The sequence below is a fragment of the Cavia porcellus genome, unplaced genomic scaffold (assembly GCF_034190915.1).
Source record: "Cavia porcellus strain 051 isolate PalLab524CR breed Dunkin Hartley unplaced genomic scaffold, mCavPor4.1 scaffold_33, whole genome shotgun sequence".
Taxonomy (NCBI): domain Eukaryota; kingdom Metazoa; phylum Chordata; class Mammalia; order Rodentia; family Caviidae; genus Cavia; species Cavia porcellus.
The window spans coordinates 9,667,618-9,689,874 of record NW_026947516.1 but is presented as its reverse complement, the minus strand read 5'-3'; the positions used below and the strand labels follow the sequence as shown (position 1 = coordinate 9,689,874).

The 22,257-nt window shown below is 41.3% G+C and overlaps 1 pseudogene; it reads right to left on the bottom strand.

Annotated features, from left to right (window-relative positions):
- Window positions 1-22,257, bottom strand: part of LOC100717871 (DNA/RNA-binding protein KIN17-like) — a 127,543-nt pseudogene that overhangs the window by 1,159 nt on the left and 104,127 nt on the right.

Genomic DNA, 22,257 nt, shown 5'->3' with positions numbered 1-22,257 from the left:
CTGATCTTCTGAGATAAATGTGACCATTATGTACCTCAAACCTGCATTAAACAATTTTTAAAAACCTTTTTTTTTCTACAAAAGAACTTTTTCTGACTTGGAAAAAGAACGTGATTTTGAGAAGTGTGGGCTGAGGGTTTGAATGCTGAGACCAGGAGATTGAGTCATAAGGGAGTCCTGATTTCCCCCAGGAAAACTTCAGTGGGCCCTGGAGTTCTACAAGGCAAGGTCTGAAGAAGGGGAAGCGGTTGAGGGAGCTTGAGCAGTCTTCACAAGCACATCTGCAAAAGCTTGCTCACCCCTCTTGGGCAGCCTGAAAAGGGAGGAGTGATTGCTCTGCCCTTCAGTGCCATCTTTGAAGTCCTAGCCTGGAAGGGGACCTCATTCTCTGCTTGCCTGCTGGATCTGGGAAGTAGAAGTAGAGTAGATGAGATGGCAGTGATTCTGCTCACACTTCATCCTGGTAAGGCCTAAACAGACCCCATAGGATTTCTATGTCTCAGTGCCATTCCTGTGGGTGCTGCCTCACCATGCTGTAGTTTGGGAACCATTCCCCAAATCCTCCCAAGTTAGCAACCACACCTGGTGCTGACCCAGAGCAGCTTTGAGGACTCTTGGGTGCTGCTGGAACTTTGCTGAGTACTGGCTTTGAAGCCACGCTGCCACTTCCTGAGGTTGGGGGCCAGTGTGCTTCTAGCTTCTACATCGATGTATAAATAAGGCTGTAGTACTTTCAGGAACTCGGTGCTCTCACTGAGTGACCATATCTTGGCAGTAAGAGGATGTGAGTTTAAGGGACAACTTGGGCAAGCTTCTCGAAGGACTGGGTCAAATGCCATTTTCACTTCCATTAAGCATCAACACTGGGACTAGGTCTGCACTACTCTTCAGTCATCTGTTTTCTGACCCTGTACAAGATCGGAATGGTGCTGAGATTACTGTGACGTGACCTAAGCCAAAGCTGCCTAAGACCCTGTGAGAACCACAGGACAGTTTCTGCCAGCCTGAGCTTATGTTTTATGCTATCAGAGCTGTAATATGCTCATCGTGCTTATTTACCAGTACACGTAGCCTGGCTTCCTCAGATCTAGGCAGCTGGGGAGTGATCAGGCTGCTAGCCTAGACAGGTTTTTTGAGTGATTAGTGTCAAATTTTGGCTTTCATGTTCAAAAGCTTCGAGCTGCTGTTGGGAGGATTCTTGATAACTAGAATACATTTCAAGGATAGAATATAAGGTCTTGACCATTTTATAAACTAAGTATCATGTGTTTTTTGTGTCCTGTGCAAGCTCTAGTTGTCAGCCTCTTTCCTGTTTTACCACTAGAGTACTGGCAGGTGAAGTGAGTGGTCTGGAGGAGGGGGAGGTAATGAGAACAGGCAGGTGATGGAGGTGTGATGTGTGAAGCTGTATCTAAGGGAGTCACTCTGTAATACATGCAAGTGTAAATGTGGGAGGGAATACTCTACTCTCTGCATGTGGCTTTTCCCTTGGTTATTTCCTGACCTGAACTGAGCTCTCTACTTATCCCCCACAGCTAAACTTGATGGGAGAAACCACCCTAGAGGAATGCAAACAGCATACTTGATACTTAACAGAAACTGGAGGTCATTAACAGATAAGTAACACAGTGAGATGCATTTTTACCTGTCTGAAGAGCACAGAGGTTATTAGGCTGAATCTTGAATCCTAATTGTGCAAGAAGGCAGCTCTGACTTTGGCAAGTCTGGGGCATGGGCTTCTGAAGTGCTCATAGGAGGTAGGAGGGTTGCTGATGGCTTCATTGCAAAGCATATCAAAAGGAGGCTGTGAATCTAACCTTGCAGAATCCTGGAGCTGAGGCACAAGGGAGTTGGCCAGTTTTAGCATCTGCTCCTGGTTTCAAGAAAACAAGCTCACTGAAGTCTTGAGAGCTGAGAATGAAGTCTTGAGTGACATCTGAGATGACACGTTCAGTAACTCTGGCAATTAAAAAACTTGTACCGTCTATGTACAGAGTACTTGACTGCACAATGTTGAACAAAGTCAACAAAAAGTAGTTTCAGGAATTTTCTATTAGAAATTTGGGAGAATAGCTCCTGAGTTGAGTGGCTGCATGGCACCTCAAACCAGAGTTACAAATGAACAAAGCACAAGAATGGCTTCATTAGCAGCCACTTTTCACAGGTGGCTCTGGATTTAAAATGACCAATTAGAACTGGAGCTTCTAATCCAGTTCAACATGGAGGGCTTAGTAGAAACAGGTGGTGGAGGGAAAATCGGTTATTCTGCATTTTCAGTTTCCTCAACATGAGTTTACAAGGGAGTGCCTACCTTGTACATGCCTTGCTTGAAATAAGTAGTTCATTGAGTCCAAAGTATTAGTTCACTGTATTCATCCAACTCTTCTTGCAGGACTGCATATACTCATTGTGGCTAAACACACTACAGGCTTATTGCTACCAATGAGGAAAGATTGCATACACTCTCACTTACATGAGAAAACACCCCCAATGTACCATTTCAACTTTTAACTCTTAAACCCTAAAATTCTAGGAAGTTGATCCAATTAAAACAAGAGTTTAGCACCTGATATACATGATCTAATTTACCAAGAAAGTGGGAAATGCTTAATGCATGCACCTGTATCTAACAACCAGGTCAAAATTACACAATATTAAGCATGGTCAAACTTAATACTTAAGGTGCCAAATGGAATTTTCTACACACTTGTCTAAACAGCTATACAGTAGTACTGAAGTATTTGTTTTACACAATACTACCCCAACAGTCTCCTATGGCAAACACACTAACGTGATATTCTAGGATTTTGATGCATTAACAGATTTTCAAATTTGGGCAAGTTTATAAATGTCTTCATAATGAATTTCTTGAACTTTGCATTGTTTAAAAGAGCCAGTTTGAATGACTATAGTACTTGAGAAAATCTTTTCATGGATGGGTTCTAGAGCACTTGCATTTACTTGGTAACTGCCATTTAAAACTAGGATTCTTTGTCCCAGTGATGCATTGACTCTAAATGAATCTGGTCAGGATTCAACTGGTCTCCAGAACCAATAATTTTGACAATGGCTGTGTGTTTTTAATAACTTCCTTAAGCACCCCTTTTCTGATGGTTTTTCTAAGTTTTGGTTCATATTTTCAGAATTATTTCAGCTGTAGCCAGTAGTCTGTTTGAGAAGTCCTTTTCTTTTCCTCTTCAATCTCCATGATTTCCACAAGTGCTGATTTTCTTGAGACTGAGCTGAGCTCTGGGCCGTTGCTTTTCACTGATGCCATTCTTGCAGGTGTCTTCAATGCACTTGGCCCAGAAGCAATGGATTTAGATGATATGGCTCCTGCTGAAATACATGCTCTTTGATTCACGTGAAATTTAACTTTCTCTTTATCCTTTTCCATTGAATTCTGGAAAGACTGGGGAATCCTGCTCCTTCCCTTGTAGACCTCTTCACACTTGTTCAATAAATTTTGCAGTCTTTAATGTCAAGGTACTGCTGCTACTGTTCACCTAGCTCAAGCTGCCAGGGTATGGACTCTTGGTCTTTGGTGATATGATGAATATACCAGCCTTTGGGATTTCATCTACATTGTACAGGCCTTCTCTGACCAGCCACTTCAAGTCCATCAGTGTTTATCACTGAATAGTAGTCACACATGGATATGCTCTCGGTTCCTGATGTATCCATTGTAGATAATATTATGGACCCCTTGGTGCCAAAGCATCTCCTGAATTCTAAAATCATTGTGGAATTCCTCTGAAAAATAATCTATAAACTGCTGAGAATTTTCTGCAGCCAGCAACAGTTGCCTGATTCTGACATACAATATGTACCCCCTCAAAATGGAGTATTCTACAGAGAACCTGGCCCACAGCCCCACTAGTCAATATCAGGAACCTGGCCAAGGATCTTGATTATCTGTCTCCAGTATGTGATAAGCAAAAAGAAGTATGGCATTCCAACAATGGCTGGGAAGTCAGTGTCTCTGGGTCTAATGAATGTCCTACTCCCAAAAGCAGCCAGTATTTATTAGCAGTATGTGGGCATAAGTGGGGCTAGTGAAAGGATTAAAATTCACCCAAAGACTCCTACTCCAGAGGGCATAGATAATCTCACATTTAGAAATGTCAAAAGGAAGTTGCAGATGGACGGTACCAAAAAATCCCAATCCTTCCTTCCATTCCACAGGAAAATACAAAACCAGTTGCTGTGAATTTATGGTGCCCAACCGTATTTGTCCTTTCTGTTAGAGTATTCTGGTGCAATAGAGAAGCAAAAGTATAACAGTTTTACTGATTTGAAGATGTGCAAAGGAGCACACAACCCACAGAGATGCAGTTATATGACTCTGATTGAAGTGGCACATTGGGTGGACATTGATGTGGCTAACTGATTAGAATTCTCTGTGCATGTAAACAGGAAGGGGAGTTGCAATTAGAGCTGAAGAAGCAGGAAGTGGTAAGCATTCCTGCTTTGGCCTTCCAACATGTTAGAACATGGCCATAACTGTACCATAACTTATACTAGGGCAAAACTTTTATTACTGTCTCTTTATTTGTTAGGAAAAGGGTGAAGTCTTTCTTTCTACTTCCTGCCAAAAGGGGGCACATATTGGTGTTCAGGAAGATTGACAGGATGATCGTTGATACCCCTGTAGAAGCTGGAACCAGGAGTTTTAGCCAGGGTAACTTTATCATTTGTAAATGGTCACATCCTAGATTGGAGAAAGATACAACGTGCTATGAGGAGGCAGGTCACTATCATAGTTAAACGACCAAGGAGAGGTAAAAGGAAACATGCCCTTGATCCAAACGTGTCATTCCATCAGGGCTATATAGTGAGGAATCTGGAAAATAAGCATGGAATTGGGAGGGGTGGATTTATAAGAGGTAATTATTTCCCCAATCTAAAAGGGTAAACTTTAAAGTGTAGGTAGGACTTGTCCTTGCTCCAGAAGTTGAGCTGGAAAGAATAAGAAGCATGAGAAATACAAGGCCTGACAGTTGAATCATGTTTGGGAAATCATAGAGGTGGGGTGGGAAGGGCCATGGCTGTGTTACTATAAGTGACTTGAGATCTTAGACGTACAGGAGTAAATGTTTAAACAGGTGAGGGTGGAGAGAACTAAGATAGTTACAGTGAAAACATTAATAGAAGGTAAGGGATCAAGAAACAAATAGGATAACAAAACACGACCTAGGCTGAAAATTATGGCTGTGGGGCCTTGGTGAGATTGAGATGAGAGATAAGAGATGAGATGACAACTCAGAATGTTGAGAGTCAGGGGAGTTAGTGTTAGGAGGGTACTGCTTTGCTTGAGTGGTGTGGAAAGGGGATGGCAGTCCAGTGACCTTGACCACTGTTGAAGTTCTGAGGAAGACCAGGTGTAGGGGCCACTCCATTTTTAGTTGTCCTTTTGAGATATCTGAGAAATAAAGGCTAGACAATTACATGACTGAATACTCTGTGGTAAACCAAACCTTGGGATGATTTCCTGTAGCAGAAGTTTAGTAACTATATCAGCAATCTCTCTCTGGTTGTGGAAAAGGCTTTTATATGTATCCTGAAAAAGTACAAATGTGAAGATGCTGAGAGTTTTGGAAGGGTGTGTGTGTAAAATCTGTCAGTCCTGACCAGAAGTGTCTGTGAAATTGCTGAATAGGAAAGGAAGGGGCTGGTATATGTCCCTGAGTAGATGTTATAGTATAGAGATGACAGCTGGAAGTTGAGACCTCATAGTGCCTGGGTCAGTCTACATGAACACAAAGGAATCCCAACAATTAGGGTGTAGGGGGATGGTAAAAAGGCACTTTTAAGGTCTAGGACTATGAACTGAGTGGTGGAGGGAGGGATATGAAAGAACATAGTACAAGGGTTTGGCACCATTGGGTGAATTGGGGTACCAGCATTATTGATTACCCTAAGGTGTTGTATCAGATTATATGACCCATTAGGCTTGAGTACCGGGAGAATATTGTAGGGTGAATTCATAAGTTTAAGATAATCATTATCCAAAAGATGCTTGATATTATACGTTTAAGTCCCCATAAATGTCTGGAAGCTATAGGATATTGGGGAATACAAGGAAAAATTGAAGGATCCCTGAGAGGAATTAAAATAGACATGAAATGGGTAGTGTGGGTGGGGTTGGAGGTATCTCAAATTGTGGGATTGACTAGAGAAGTTTGGGGATGCTGTTTGCAGTGCTTTTTGAGGGTGTTTGGGGGACTAGAGCTATGGAGAGGGAGAAGGTAAAGGAAGAAGTTAAGCTTTTGAAGATATCTACCTAAAAGTTTGTGGGACATGTTGGAGTTACTAGAAATCTATGGGTAAAGAGGAGAGTGGAATCTGCATGTAATAGGCCCTGTCTGTAGGGGGTGTGTAGGTTGGCCATGAACACCCACTATAGAGACTGAGGACTTAGTATAGCAGCCTTGGAAAAACACACACACACACACACACACACACACACACTATATATATATATATATATATATATATATATATATATATATATCCTCCTTATATAAGTACAGAGAATGTCTTACCTGAGACCTCCAGTGGGACTTGGGGCTCTGAGAAGGATAACTTAATTGGGGGCTGTGAGCCACAAGCCACATCAATCTTTAGCACCACACCCAAGTGAATCAGCCAGGGATGAATTCAGTGGTGATGAGATCCGGTGAGGGTAAGGATTTAGAGGATGACTTACCTACTCTCTGGCAGCTAGGACAGTCACTCTTCTAATGGCCCTTGAGATACCAGAGGGGGCATTCTCTTGCCCAGTGTCCTTTATGTCAAACTTGAAGCATGGTCTGGAGAGGGGCTCTGGCTGCTCCACCTTCTGTTTACCTGTCTTAGAGTTTCAAGTGTCACTGCTAAACAATCAGATTGTTTTCTTTTTGATTTTTATCTGTTGTTGAAAACACAAAGCCATTTTAAGAAGCTCTTTCTGTGGGATTTGAGGGCCAAGTTTAGCCTTTTGTCTTTGGATCTGGCCCCCAATGGAAAGGTATCTGTCTCCTCCACAGTCATAAGACATCTGGTTCTCTCTTCTGGCTACTTTGAGGCCCTATCCCTGTCTTGACTGCCTATAATATTTTGACTGACTTAGCTTCCTGTAGCAGGAAGCAAAGTAGTGTGGAATTTTAGGGGGGAAAGGAAAATGATCCCCATTACAAAATTGTAAGTGAGCTGAGAGAACAGCTTTGCCTCAGGATGTAAAAGCTTTAGCTCTCTCCCAAGGAACGTGGAAGCTTTCATAGATCACACCTATCAAAAGTCGTCAGCTGTTTTGAAAGTGTGACACAAAGGCTCCAATACCCATTCTTATTCCTGCTGTCACCACAGAGTATGGAGTGTGGGGTCCCAGAGAATAAAAAATAAAATTTTGCCTCAGGCTGTATGACCTAAGGAGCCATGAAAACTATCTCTGTCCATGGATGGCAATGATGGATATTTCTCTGATGTAAGATTATAAATTTTAGGAACAGAAACAGAAAACCACAGACAGGGGGAAGCTCACCTGTGAGCTAGGAAGGCTACTGTCGGATTAATGGCAGCAAGTAAACAGTACCAGAGGAAAAAAATAGGTGGTTCATAGGCAGGTTGCTCAAACTGGAAGTGACTCCCAGGAGCTAAAGCACTCTGCCATCCAAGTCATGGCACCGTAATCTTAGAGTATTCCAACAGAATAGAGAAGCAGAAGTACAAAATGAATAGTTTTACTGAGTTAAGGACATGGAAAAGAGCACACACAACCCGTGGTGATTGGGTTGTCTCCTTCGATCCAGATGGAGAGGTAGAGAGTTATATGATCTGATTGAAGTGGTACATGGGGTGGATATTGATGTGTGAGGAACCGATTGTAATTTTGTGCACGTAAACTGGAAGGGGGAGTTTCAATTAGGGCTGAATAAGCAAGAAGACGTAAGCATTCCTCCTGCCTTGGCCTTCCAACATGTTAGACCATTGCCAAAACTGTACAATAATTTATACTAGGGCAAAACTCTCACTTTCTTTTCTTCTGATGAATCCTTGGAAATTTCAGTCATCACCAAACACATCTTTTAGCTCTCATTTTCTGTTCCTGTAGCTGCAAGACATGAGATGTCTGGAGCTTCAGCCTTCCTCTACAGTTTCAGTTTATCCACAGATTGGAGTGTAGAGTCAAAAAAAGCTTTCCAGATGGTCAGCTGCCTTTTTCTTGTCCATGCCCAACCCCAGAGTTCAATGCTACTGTAAACTCTGTAGGTTGAGACACCCAGTATTCTCTTCATGCTCTTCTCTACTCATGTTTCAGCTCATCCAGCTCCCTCTTGGACAATGCTGTTATCCCAGAATAGGACAGTTCAAGTAGGACTCTACTCCTGTGTTTCTTATATGCCAAATATATAACAAATTTACCTGTCTAGAACACTTCAGATGTGGAGAACCTGCTTAAGAATCCACTGAGATGAAATAATTCATTTTCAAAAACTTTGCTTCTCCCACTTCTTTCTCTTCATATGGACTCATGTTTATGACTCCTTGGGCAAGTCTAATCCTGGCATGCCTCAAAAAGGGAGTACATGGCCTAATCCTAAAAAGGACCTTGCCCTGAAGTGAAATCCTGGGATGCCTCAAGAGGGCATAGATGGCTAATCCCTACTGAATCAATGTGAAATCTCAACTGTTACTGATAATCCTAACCTTCCATTTTAAGACTATGGGAAGTATGAAAAACTAGCCATTGTGAAAATAATGTGGTCCCCAGGAGATTGAAACTACAGGGGGGATAAAGCTGACAGAATAAAATCAGGCCTGAAAACACCATGCACTAAAGTTTGTGAGACTCGCTCTGTTCTTGAGCCTAGATCAGGTTATTCATATGACTTGCCTCTGGACCCCAATTTCCAGCTTTAGCCACTCCCCACAGTGAAGTTGGACTACATAAATAATAAAAATACTAAAAAGCAATTTCCATTTCAAAAAACACTGGCACTTCTTATAAAGGAGGAAGGAAGTCCTTAAATGTCTGGTAAGAGCATGTGTTCTCTAAAATCGAAGAATGAATTTTATGAAAAATGGAGGTTAAGGGCAAAATATCTTTGAGAGAGAAAAAGCTGTTTGAGTGACAGATGTAAGGGTTCTTCAGTAGGTTGTGGAGGACACCACTTTTTTAAAAGCTGAAAGAATAAAAATATCCACTGGTATTAGGAACCAAAATGGTTGCAACTCCAAATACAAATTATCCATTCATTGTCCTCCTGTGTACTCACTTTAATTCTTTCAAATCCATTTTATTACAAAGAGATTTCAAATCCTGTCAGGGGGCAACAATCTACTCATCATTTTAATTGTGCATGAAACCCAAAATTGTTAAGCATCCTTCAGTGGTGAAGCAAAAGCTGCTATGTTTATTTTGAAGGTCATGAACAAAGAAATGATGGAGGTCAAAGACCACTGCACAGTATACAAACAAATGAAGCATTTGGACTCAATAGTGAGAGGAAAAGTGCGTGCGTGTGTGTGTGTGTTTCTGGGACTCAGTGGAATGCTCTTAGGGTTGTGATGATACTCAAGTGGGTGAAGGAGTGTAAATTCTTTGGGGTGTCACCCCGGCTAACTGTGTAGTGTTGCAGAGGTTTTCAAGTTTTCCCACTCAACTTTTACACAACAGTCTGTCCACCCATGGGGAGAGTCCAAAATGGTGCAAAGGAAAATTTATTTGTAGGAGTTATATAAAGCTACTCTTCAAGAGTAGTGTTATCACTGCTTGGGTAATGGCTGATTATAAGGCAGTGGTTGTGTTTTATGGATTATTAGATCCCAGGGCCCAACTCATTGCTGCTGGATAGCTGTTTCTGATTGCAAATTGGCTCAATGCTCAAGGCCCATCATGAAACCCTTGGTGTACAGGGTGTGAAAAATATCTTGCCTGCCCTTACAAAAGTTCTTACAAAGTGGAAATGGGCTCATCTGAGTACTGTGTATCTGGCCTACATGCTAACAGCAGACTAGGCTCACTTTTTTTATGGGGGTCACACTTATATCATAGCAATTGTATTATTGCTATAATAATTAGGGTAAAGTGGCTGGAGTGTACCTGGGCTCAAAAAGGTGGAGGGGAGTGAATTTCTCAACCCTCAATATCCTACCTGTTCTAAAAAATGTGTGCTTCATATTTGACTGTCTCTGGGTTGAAAATGACTAATCAGAACGTCAAGTCTTGAACTCGGTTCTTCCACATGAAGGGTTTTGAGATACATTGGCTATTGTGCAAAGTCCTCAGAACTCAGATTAGTGGGAGTGGGTGCACTGTGTGTTGCCTGGATTACTAGTTAGAGCTAGGATCTAAAGTCCTAGTTCATGTCTATGTATTTCAATTCCCAACAAATGTGCACAAGAATCAAATCTTTCAGACCCTTTACTCAGCTAGCTGCCTCAAACTTAAGTATTTCTGACTTATGTCACCGTCAACAGTGTCCCACAGTATCTACAGCCTGTACGTATCCATAGGGACTGCCTCAGTTGGCCTCTGGCACTTTTTTGCTCTGGGGTCCTCTGCCCTTGCCCCATTGAGGGTGTGTTCTTTGTGGATCATGAGTCAATATTCACATTTTCTCCAGAGACTACGTCCATTCCTCAATAAGCTCCTTCACAACCTGGTACAACATCCCATCTGCAAAACTTCTGTAGATGACTCGGAGTTACAGACCGCTGTGTTAACTAGAAATATTACAGGAAGTTATACAAGGCTAGGCCCTTAAGCCAGTACAGAAGACCAAATATGTTGCAATCTTGGAGATCAATACCCTTGTTGTCAGATTGATAAATCCAAGTGGTTATTAATAGCCTTGAAGCCAGAAGAAGCCACTAACCTAATCCCCTACAAAAGTCCCTATTCTTCATGTCTGCCTGCTTTGTGACTAGCTTCCTAATTGGACCCTGTTTTAATCAATTTTCACTGAGCATTTACACTGGTAATCTTTTTTGCTTGCCATAGTTCTGTCCCACCTCATGCCACTCTGCCTTGGAATTTGCCATTTTTCCCCACCTTAGACCCACTTCACCTTGTGGCTTTGCTCTATAAAGAATTCCCAGAGAAACCTGGGGTTCTGCACAACCTACATAACTGCTTCTGTTTCTTGGACAGAAACTTTCTTTTTCTCAACAAATATTCTGCTTTTAACCTCCACTGTGCCTAAAATGCATACAGGACATCTAGTAAGTTGGGAGTTTCTTTCCCTTATATCATGAGGTCTGGGCCAAAGGATGCCTGGATAGTCATTGTGAATCAATGGGATGATCAGTTCCTTAGAGGACCTCACACACTGCATCCCCCTTCCTTAAAGGACCTTCAAGAAATCCTCTGCAGAGGCTGGGTCCCAGGTTTTCTCCTGGTACCAAAAAGATGAAAAATCCTGAGTCTGCCACCTGTCTCTGGACAGACATGTGGGTGAAGCCAAGAGAAGTCTGGGCAGCTGGTTGCAAATACTCTTCAGTCTGCCATCTTGCCTAAACATCCCAGACTACTTGCTGAGAAACTGAGTTTTCTCTTGAAACTGAGTTTTCTTTTGTCACTGGGCACAAGCTGAGGAACAGGAGAACTACTTATCCCTTAAGACTTCGCAGAATAGTACCTTGTCATTTACTATGTATAAGAATGCTTTGCAGGATTCTGGGAAATGTAGTTCTTTATGGTACTGTGGATAATTCCAGTAGCCCCTTAAGTACCTGGGATTAGATGTGCACCACCACACTAGGATGGGAAACATAGTTCCTTTGGCTTTTATCGGTCTGTGGGAATTTCTTCTTTTCAAGTTTTCATGAGCATTTTTTGTCCAGGTCAAACACTAGGTGGTCCCACTGGGCCAGCAGCTGGAAGAATTGTCTGTATATAGCTGCATAGTTTATTGTATTTGGCCCAGATTAATAAGATACTATGTCTTATAGTTTCTAGGTCTACTACAATATCAGAAGGTAGATAAGGCCTCCCATGGAAACCTTATATGGACTCATAGCCCAGTATGTGAATATTTTGAATCATGAGGGATATTGTCAAGACTGTCTATTGGCAAAGTTTTTCTAGAGGACCTTCTGTGGTTCCAGCTGTCCCTCCCCTCTTTTCCACAGGACAGAGTGTCTCTGAAGAATAGAGACAGTACTTGAGGAATAAAGCTTTTTCCACCCCCCCCCCAGTCGAGAGGTCTAAATCCATTGCCACTCTGAAGGCTCTAGGTAGACCATAACAAGAGAATAATTTCTTGGAGGAACATCTTGATTACTTTTGTAGCATTCGATGAATGTTAAAGAAAACCTGATTCAAGACTGTAAATGCAACACTTAACACCAATATTCAAATTTCATATTTTCTCCCTAGTAGAAAAAAAAACTGAGTAATACCTAAAATATATACTAGATATTGTGAAAACAAAAATGCTCAAAAGGAAACAACTAGGATAAGAAAAGGGAAAATACATGTATATAGGTGTGTGTGTGTGTGTGTGTGTGTGTGTGTGTGTGTGTATAGGTATGTGTGTATGAAACTATATATACTACTAAACTCTAAGTTCATCAGAAATAAGTTAGTGTTCTAATTGATGGTCAGCTTCCATGCCCAAATCTTGCAACTTGAACTAATAAAATATGCAATATATTAACTAGTATTAATTTCCTATTTTTGAAATTCTGTAACACTTTGTTTTTTAAATTAAAAGTTCATAAAATAAGGTACAGTAAAATTGTCTTATGTGATTCTAAAGTGTATATATAGCAATATTAATGACTGCACTGATTAAAGATTCCTATGTGATGTGGAATTTTCTGATTCTTAATGATATCCCTAGAAAAGGTTACTTCACCTCTTAATGACAAATACTGTATGTGGGCTCCAAATAATGGACATTGAACTGTTAACTGTTGGGAAAATGTAATTTTATAAGAATAGAAGTTATACAGTAACAAGTGTACAAACATTTTCTATCAATACAAAGATCAGATATGTGCTTTGGGGTTTAGGTCATGTGATCTTTGTGTTTAATACTTAGAAGCAAAACCAAAATCAATATGCAAATAGATGATCATTGCTAGTTTCAATAAATATTATGGACACTGAAATCTAAAAATGAAATCACCCACATGGTGGATAAAATGTAATTGCCAGTCTTCCCCATGGTCTGAACCTTCTGCCCTGCCAGTTCTAACAAGCGTGAATGGTTTGGGCTTTCCAAAGGTATCATAGACTAGGCACAGTGGGCAAGCTTTGCAGGCCTGTTGAGTTGTTGTATTGTGAAAATTTGTCCATTTCATATCTGTTTGCCTATGGATGGGGTCATGAAGTATTTTTATAGTTTTCCACTGTCCCTCAGGACTGGTTTGTCTTCTAAATACCCCAAGTCTCAAATTCTTGTGCCATTTTTCATCTGTGTGTGGGCATTATAGATTGATGTAATAGTTCCTCAGGAAGTAGTAATAAGGCGAGGATCTTAAAGATTTAAGGCTACCATTCTTTTCTATCAGCCTCTTAATTTCCCTAAGACTTTAGAGGTGTGGCTCTGGTGTTCCTTGTATTAGAAAACATTGACACATCTAGGAAGCTACACCCCAATTGTACTGGGAGATACCTTCCTAAAATAGGACATCACAGAACATTTAAAAGCTGACATTTGACATGTCAAAACAGGACATTTCTTACGTTTTTCTTTTGTATTTGACTCTTTGGAGGACTATCATAAAGTACTATAAACTGTGTCCTGTGTGTTTCCTTGCAAACTCTGACTACAACATAGCCTATTCTGGATTAAAAACTTATGGTTAACACCAGCTGAATTAAATTGGCATAGCTCTGAATATAGGTGGCCCACCTGAGGACAGTTTCCCACATAAAAGACATGGAAAAAAGCAAGGCATTTTGGATTCTCTTTAAGTTTTGCTGTTTCAGGCCATTGGTTCTTGAGCTCATCATTGCTAGCTTGCCTAATACGAATTTGGCTATTATCACAGGAGCTCAGGGCCTTGTTGGTGAGGGTGATGCTGGCTCACCTTAGAGGGGGAGTACTGATCCTTTCATTGAGCATTGCTTCCTGACTCCTTAGGGGAAGGTGTGTGCTGTCTAATTTCCAGGAGAAACTTGTCACATTGTCTTTCTGGCATGTAGTCAATTGTTCTCACTGGATTAGCTCAGAACCTCCTTGCTGAGGATGGCTGTGGTGCTTTCAAGACAGCCCTAGTCCTTATTTTGAGCATGAATTCTCAGCTCCAGTGTAGAATGCTCAAATTACTGGCATAGCTCTTTCACCCCACTGGCATAGACTTTCTAGTTTCCACCATTGACCTTTTGGCCTCGCCAGCACAGATCCGTAAAACAGACTGGTGTGAGTCCTTGTGGGCTCTACACCTCCAGTTGAACTCATAGGAGGCATTGTCAGGGGCTCTGTTTTCATTTGGACTTGTTTAGGACATTGCTATGGGATCCAGGCCCTTGGCCGAATATTCTGTATCTTCAGTGTTGTGGAGAGATTACTGCACCTCCTATCTATCTGTGGGTGAACATCATAAAATATTAGACATTCTGTATCCTGAGTATGATGATCTCACAACCCCTGACTACATCCAACATAGCCCTTGGTTTTTAACTGCTTTGGATTGCATTCCAAAACAGACTCCACAAAGCCCCAGATCTGGTTCCTTAGCACTACTGCTGCCCTTCCCTTGTTCTCAGGCTGGACCTGGGTCAGAAGGGCTGTGGCCAGCAAGTGAGTCTTGCAAATGTCATCTTCCTGCAGTACTCTAAAGTCTCCAGAACTCTGCACCTGTTTCAAAAATAACCTGTAAAAGCTAACATTTCATAGCCCAGTTTCTCTAGGTGTTGTAGTACCATGTTTCAACACCCAGGAACAAATTCGGGACCCAACTAAATGATTTCAAGATACAAAACCAAGCGAGCTGCTGGTTGGGAAGATTTGAGTTCCACAGGCCATGATGGAGCCATTCGTTTTTCTCTAAATTCTGAGCATATACATGATCAGTCCCAACCCCAGAAAAGTAAGCTGCTGTTCATGTCAAGGATTCAGAAGAATTCAGTTATGATAGAGGAAAAACAATGTTTCTTCCCATAAAACTGCAAAAAAATTGTGCCACACACTAGTGTGCCGATGGGTGCACAGGCACATCAAAGACCTACTACAACAAGGAAAGCAAAAAGACATTAACAATGTTCTAAAAGGACATCAAAACAAAACATGTGTATTCATTTCAGATAATTTGAATGAAATGTGCAATTTTCATGTGCGAAAACTGCCTTGGGTGTGACAGTTGAAGCAAATATTTTTTGCTACATTTTATTGCATTTTATTTTGTAGTCAACAGATTTTTACTTATGTTTTTCAGTTTTGTAAGCAAGTACACATCTGAGTTGACAATGTTGTTTATTCTAAACATGCAATACATTAAGAATTTCATACATTTTTGTTCACTAGACATTCCATAATATAACCTGACAAGACACGAAGATCAGTGAGATGCCATTTTGTAGAACATGCTTGACTAGGCAAGCAAAACACCTGCGCTGTCAGTGAGACGGATATAGAATGTGCTGTTGCTGTGTGTGAAGACTCCCTTAGGTGTGATAACTGCAGATTTTTTGTGCAGTGGTGGCATTTTCATTGCAGCTCATAAAGAAATGTTTTAGAGTTTGTACGCCATTAACCAGTTGATGCTGAAAGCTGATGTTTATAAACTTATTAAAAGGCAATAATTTGATTTTTTTTCCTGTTAATTGCTCATTGTTTAACTCTAAAAAATATTCTAAAGAACTGTGGGTCTGACATAATCATGGTTATGGTTCTTTTATGACAAAGCTTTATGCTCTTCATTATATCTAAAACCTCAGTCTATTTTTCATCTTCTACCAGGGATCAAGCTCACAAACTTGTGCTTTTCAGGCAGATGTGCACCCCCATCTATATGAAAACACATTTTCATGCCAATCTGACAGTCCTTCCCAGCAGCACCTACTATTTGAGGGTCTACACTTGAGGGTTAAAGTAGGCCATTGGCAAATGTTTTGTTTCACGTGACATCATATTTGCTTCATAATTTAGAATCTTCACTTACTTAGTAGTGTTGAAAGTTTTTCTTAGTGCAACCATGAAAAAATGAAACCTATCTATTTCCATAGTGATCCAATATTGACATCAGCATTTCATTTTTCTTTGCCATATATGAGGCCAATATAAATCTGAAATCCAAAAAGTGTACTATAAAACTGTTTTGAAATTGCAACACTTAACTTGGAATTTCTGCTTGGTTCCTACACTGGTCAGCTTTGTGCTGTTAGAAATTTTAATATCAGTTTGCAATTACTTTGGGAGATAGGAAGAACAAGTCTGTTTATAGCACTATTTGGTTTATTAACTGTATAAATAAGGACCTGATGGCTGAGTTTTAGGATAAATTTCAAAATGGAAACCATAACTCTTTGTATCTACAGGGGCATAAGTTTTTGATACATTTTGACCCATCAAATTTCCTTAAGCCTTTTATATTTCTGCAAAGTACAGCAGACTTTCAGTTCAGCTAGTGTGATACTCAGTAAACAGAGACATAGGTAAAAAGTACCTGGGTTATCTTCTGGGGTAACCCAAAGCTATCAAAGGTATCAGCTGAGTGGCTGCCCATGGCTCTAGGGATGTCAGGTACCAATCTTATCTTAGATAATTCAGCTCTTGGAATGGACTGAAAGATCTCTTTGATTCTTGTCAACAGGGCTCACTCAGCCCTTAAATGACTCTTGTGTCCCTTGTCACTTAGCCTGCCTTGTCTTCTCAGCAACAGCACACTAAGACCATGTTCTTACAGAAAATCAAAGAAGTGACATCATGCATAGCTTTGTCCGTGCTTGGGGTTATCCAGAGCATGTATCTATGGTCAGATCAATGCTTTCTATTGTACCTTTGCTCATGAACACCTGCCCCACTTTGCTTGAGGATGGGGTTTACCTTGCTGTCTGGCCTGTAACAGAACTGGATCGCAGATGCAGGAGCTTTAAATGCTCAGGATCTAAATGTATCTTAGAAAACTACACTTCTCCAAAGCTGTGTCCTTCTCCATTTCAAGCCTTGTATGGTACCCAAGGCACCTGTAACAGTCCACTTGTAACAATGGCTTTGCTACTCATCATTGTCAACCACAACTCATACGATGGGCAACACCAAACCCAGCCTCTTCTGACCAGGCAATGGCTTGCTGCTGTGGCAGCAGAATAACTTCAGTGCTACTTGAGAGTTGAAGAAAAGGATTCCCTATGTTTCTGTAGCCTTCACTGAGAAATCTCTATGCCAGGAGTTTGCTCCCTGTAGGTCAAAGAGAATACTTGAATCAGTTACACAAAGAATAGATTAGCACAGGTGTCAGGTAAAGATGAACCATAACACAATATTAAATATTTGAGGTAATACATTGATAATCATACCTTGCCTCAAAATATCATGTCAACACTTTGTACTGCATACAATTAAATTTCGAACTGAAAACTAGCTTCCTGGAAAGAAACCTGATGCTTGCTATCTTACTGCTGTCCCTGAATCTGTTGGATCACGTTTTCCTTTAGCTCTTTGTAGGAGATTTTGAGGAAATTGAGTTGTACTGCTGCATCAAAGGGACATCAGTCTTGATTTCCATTGAACTGTAATCCCCTGTGTAAGATGGAGAAACTGCTGTCTGCATAGAGCAAACCTTCTACCTTTGCTCCTTGTATTTGTGGCAGACATCACTAATGCATCATAGAAGTGATTCAGAGAGCTGCACAGATGTACTGCCTTCATTGTAGCACCGTTGAAAGTTGCTAGCAGTCAACTCTACAGCTTAATATTTCATGTTATAAGGAGGAAGGTGGCTTCTGGTAAACTGTAACCCTCCCTCCATTCAGCTAGCTCATGATGGAACAGTGGCTCTTTTGGGCCAGCCTGGTAACTTATATTCACTCTCCTTCCCTGGCATGCATACTTCAGTGGGAATTAAAAGGAGCCTACAAATTCAGTATGGGCTATAGATTGGTGAGGAAAAAGCCTGATTGTCAAGTCTACCTTGGGCTCTTGGATCCAAGGTTTGGGAGAGGCTAAACTGCACAGCTGCTCGTGTAAGGGCAATGTCTTCTTACTGCATTGAACACCTTTAGGGGGAAGGCTTGGTTGCCCCAAACATGCTCCAGGTTGGGTTTGGTTAATCATGTCTTAAATAGTCCCTCATCCTCTTGTGACCCTGACACATGAGCCTTTAGGTCATTGGTGGTTGCATGTAGTATGCAGATGGCTGGCTGTCAGGTGAACAGCCCCCAAGTTGGGCCAATCCATACTTTGCTCTTAAGTCTGTGTGGCATCAGATGCTTTCACTATATATTGATCTTTACCCTTTCTATCAGTGTTTACTATAGAAAAGTTTTAATGCAAGACACACAAACATAAAATCTTACAAGACTGGCTTACAAGGGCAGTCCGGTGAAAGTAAGGAAATGTGCAAGATATCTCTTGGTACATTAGAAGGCTTAAAGGATCTGTTTGAAAGCCTCGTGTTTTGTGTAGTGTCCTGTGTGTCAGTATCCAGAGGCTGAAGAGTCGGCATTGGAAACTAAGTCAATGTGCTCAAGGTAAAGACTAGAGCTCCTCCAAGAAAACAGAAATAAGTCTTCATTTACTTCTATACTGTTCTGGCCATAATTTCTCCTAGCTGGATCTTCCATACCCAGAACTATGCTGAACAAATCTAGTTGGGCATTTCTTACTCAAGTTTACACAATCATTGAACTATCACATTCTGGTAACAATCTCCTAATGTATAAGGCCTTCAGTCATTTAGCGGATACTATTCCCTGGTCACCATATCCCATGGGGTATATAGTGAATTTGACCATTCTTGAGGCCTCAAACCATGTTCCAGGCTAACTCCAGGCTTCCAGTGAACTGGCAATGTTGAGTCATTCCCAGAGATAGGATGATCTGGCCTTTGAAGTTGTCTGCACTGGTATCTACTTCTACAAGACTTATTCAGTGTTTGGAATATTATACCTTGCCTTAACTTTCATCATACCTAGGGCACACTACCCAACATCCACAAATTAAAGTGGCTTACCATGACTCATAGTTTGTAGTAGTCTTGGTCAGTAATCAGCCATTTCCTAGGCAGGGACAGCATGGCAAAGGGGGCTTAAATAGAGAAAACACTGCTTATGTCATGGTATCTAGGAAACAGAATGAAGGTAATAGCTAGGGAGGGAGAGAAATCCTTCCAGGCTAACCCCCAATATCCACCTCTTTTGACCAGACCCCCACCTTCTAACAGTACATCTAACCTATAATATATAACATAAAAAATCCACTGAGCATACAAACACTTCACAAAAGCCTGACCATAATTATATGGGGCTTTTGGGAAAGGAGGTCACCTAAACTCAACCCATAACTTGGCTAGTTCTGGGTTTCCTGAGGGGAAAAACCCACCAAATTGGGTCTGGCATCAAATCTAGAGCCCAAATACTTGCAGCTTTCCAGGTGTGAAAGGCTGTTACATTGGAAAAGTTACAGAATACAAAATGCCTTGCCAAAACTTCTTGAGGCCTAGAAGCATCACAGTGGAGTAACGTTTTTAGTGAAACTACCTGCCTGCCTGCTGTTATGCTCCTGCTCTACCTCATATAACCTAAAAAAATACATTCTTGGCTCTGCCTTTCAGAGGGATTGATGTTTTCATATATACAGAAGCTTACCAGGTGCTGCTAAGAAGATGGAGAAGTCTTAAGTTTAAAGTCTAGAAATGAAGTTAGCAATTGGATTTGGAATTAGAGTCCCTCAAGGTGGTTTTGTGGCCTTGTTAGATGCCAATCCCAGTAGGAATTAACTTTGAGTTAAAGTCTGTTCTGCTGGTCTTCTAATGTGAAAAGTGGTGTTGACCTCATTTTCTGAGTATTTTTAAAATTTTATTTTGAAAGTAGTAAAAATACAACAGAACAAGACAGAACAAAGCCAATCGAGACAATGCAGTGAAATTGGTATAGAACTCCACAGTAGGATACTGGGATGATAGTAATAGGTATTATACTATATCTCGTTATCTTCACAATAGTTGTCCAGTCAATTTGGTATAGTGAAATCAAACCAAAAATTGAACATCATAAAGCCAACTGAGAGTACTGAATAGAGTAAAAAACATAACTAAACAGTGAAAACAACCTTGGACTTCTAACAGACGATAAAAGGAAATCTCCCATATTTGCTAGATTGCATAATATGGTCATCCTCTCAAGAGATGCTGAGACATCTCAGTAGCTACGAAGTGGGGAGGGGGTGGAGGGTGTTTGATTCTCAGTGTGTACGCTAGTAGGCTCATGGGAGCTGCTAGTTGTCCTCCTGGCCTAAGCTGGTGGCACTTACACAGAAGGTGGTGAATAAGCTGCCTAAGTCCCACCATGGCCAGATCTCAGGAACCCTGATTCCTTTCTGAGTATTTCTTGATTACAGGTTCATGAACTTTGGGGCACATTGTCTCTGTCCTCAGCAACCCTTGGTGTGTTGATGGTGGCTTTACCTCTTTGCAACCCTCTACATTCTCAGGAAGAACTCACTGGCTTGTTAGTGTAGTGCAAGAGCACAGGTACTGTGGTCTGTGCCCAGGGTCTTAACTCAGAGGCAAATGATCAGAACATGAAAGTACATGGACTATAAAAAAGTGGAATTTTCCTATGCTGCATGTATGTGGAAAAGATTAAAAGCCCATAAACCCCTAAAAGTTAATGAGGACAGATGGTCAGCACAATGGATGGCATGGTAAATCAGGGCCTTCTCTGTCTTGTACACCCATTTTGAAAACCAAGCTAACCTGAGCCTTTCATACAGTATTCCATTTCCCTCCCTCACCTCCTCAGTTTCTGAGACCAGCTGGAGAGGAAATGGACCACACCAAGAGGAAGCTCTCTTGGAAGTCTCTGCCCTAGGGAGTATAAATGGTGGCAGGAAAGGCCCTTGGGTCAAGGGCCTTAGCAAGCCTTAAGGATACAGTTAATTTTGCTGATAAACTTAAATGTGCTATGTAATGGTGAATCCTAAAAGCTCAACTTGTTCTTTTCTGACTTAGTTTGGCTTTGGACTATGATGAGGAGAGCTGTGATGTAAACATGGTTCACAAGGGTGAGGATACTGGGTGTACCAGTCAGTGCTTACTAGAAAAACTAATTTATTCAAAATCCACAAATACCTAAGAATTCAGATTGGTTTACAGTGGCCACCCAGAGTCAGGTGTGGAGGAATGCAAAAGGTCTATCTGTGCACTGGGGATCTGAAGGATCCAGTTGAAGGCCTGGAACTCTGAGTAGTGTTCCTTGACTGTGTATCAGGAGGTGGAAAGGTCTGCTTCAGAAGGCTGGAGTCTGTACTGAAAGCCAAGAGATGTCCAAGGTGAAAGGAACAGCTGGAGTTCCTGTAAAGGAGAAAATCAATCCTTCCTTTACTTCCTCTTAGAATTCTCTGGGTACAAGGCCCCCTAGGGTGGGGCTGCCACACCCAGAACTATGCTGAGCCTATTTAGTTGGGTTATTCTTAAATTGACACTATCATCCCATTGGGTGACTCTGGGCTGGTCATCTAAACTGTACCTCTTTTATTGGATCAAGAAATGTCCTTTATGTGTATGCAACTTGATGTCTACTCTGACTACACTGGCTCATATTTGCTGGGGCTGAATGTCCTGAAATTATCAACAGTTGCTTGTTTCTGAAGACATAGAAAGACAACAGACAGTGGTCAACATGAGTTCTGGTGGGAAGACCATGAGATCTTCCACAGATCCCAGGCTGACTCGCTGAATATGGAACAGCAAACAGGCTTGTGTATAAAACAGGAGATACTTGTAAGTTTTTGTCCCTGGCTTTTTGATGTGGCAGTAAGAAGCCAGCATTGTGGTAGATTCCTTTTCTCTGAAACCCAGGATAGCCTCTTCTATCCAGGACCTCAATGTTCAGATGTTAAATTGCTTGTCAACCTCTCCTTCCTTCCTGTGGGAAAATAGGCTACCATGCAGACAGACCAATAGCCCCCATGCCTACCATGCTATTGTTACTGAGTCTCAATTCTTTCAAAGCTGCAGTTTTACACCTGGCTGGAGTTGGGTAGGGTTGTGGTCCATGTGAGTCTCGATGCTTTATGGAGTGAAAGGTTCCTATTAAATAGAGATGAAGACTAATTTGAGGGCAGGGAATTTGGGCCTTGCAGGCATCCTTTGTTTAAAAAT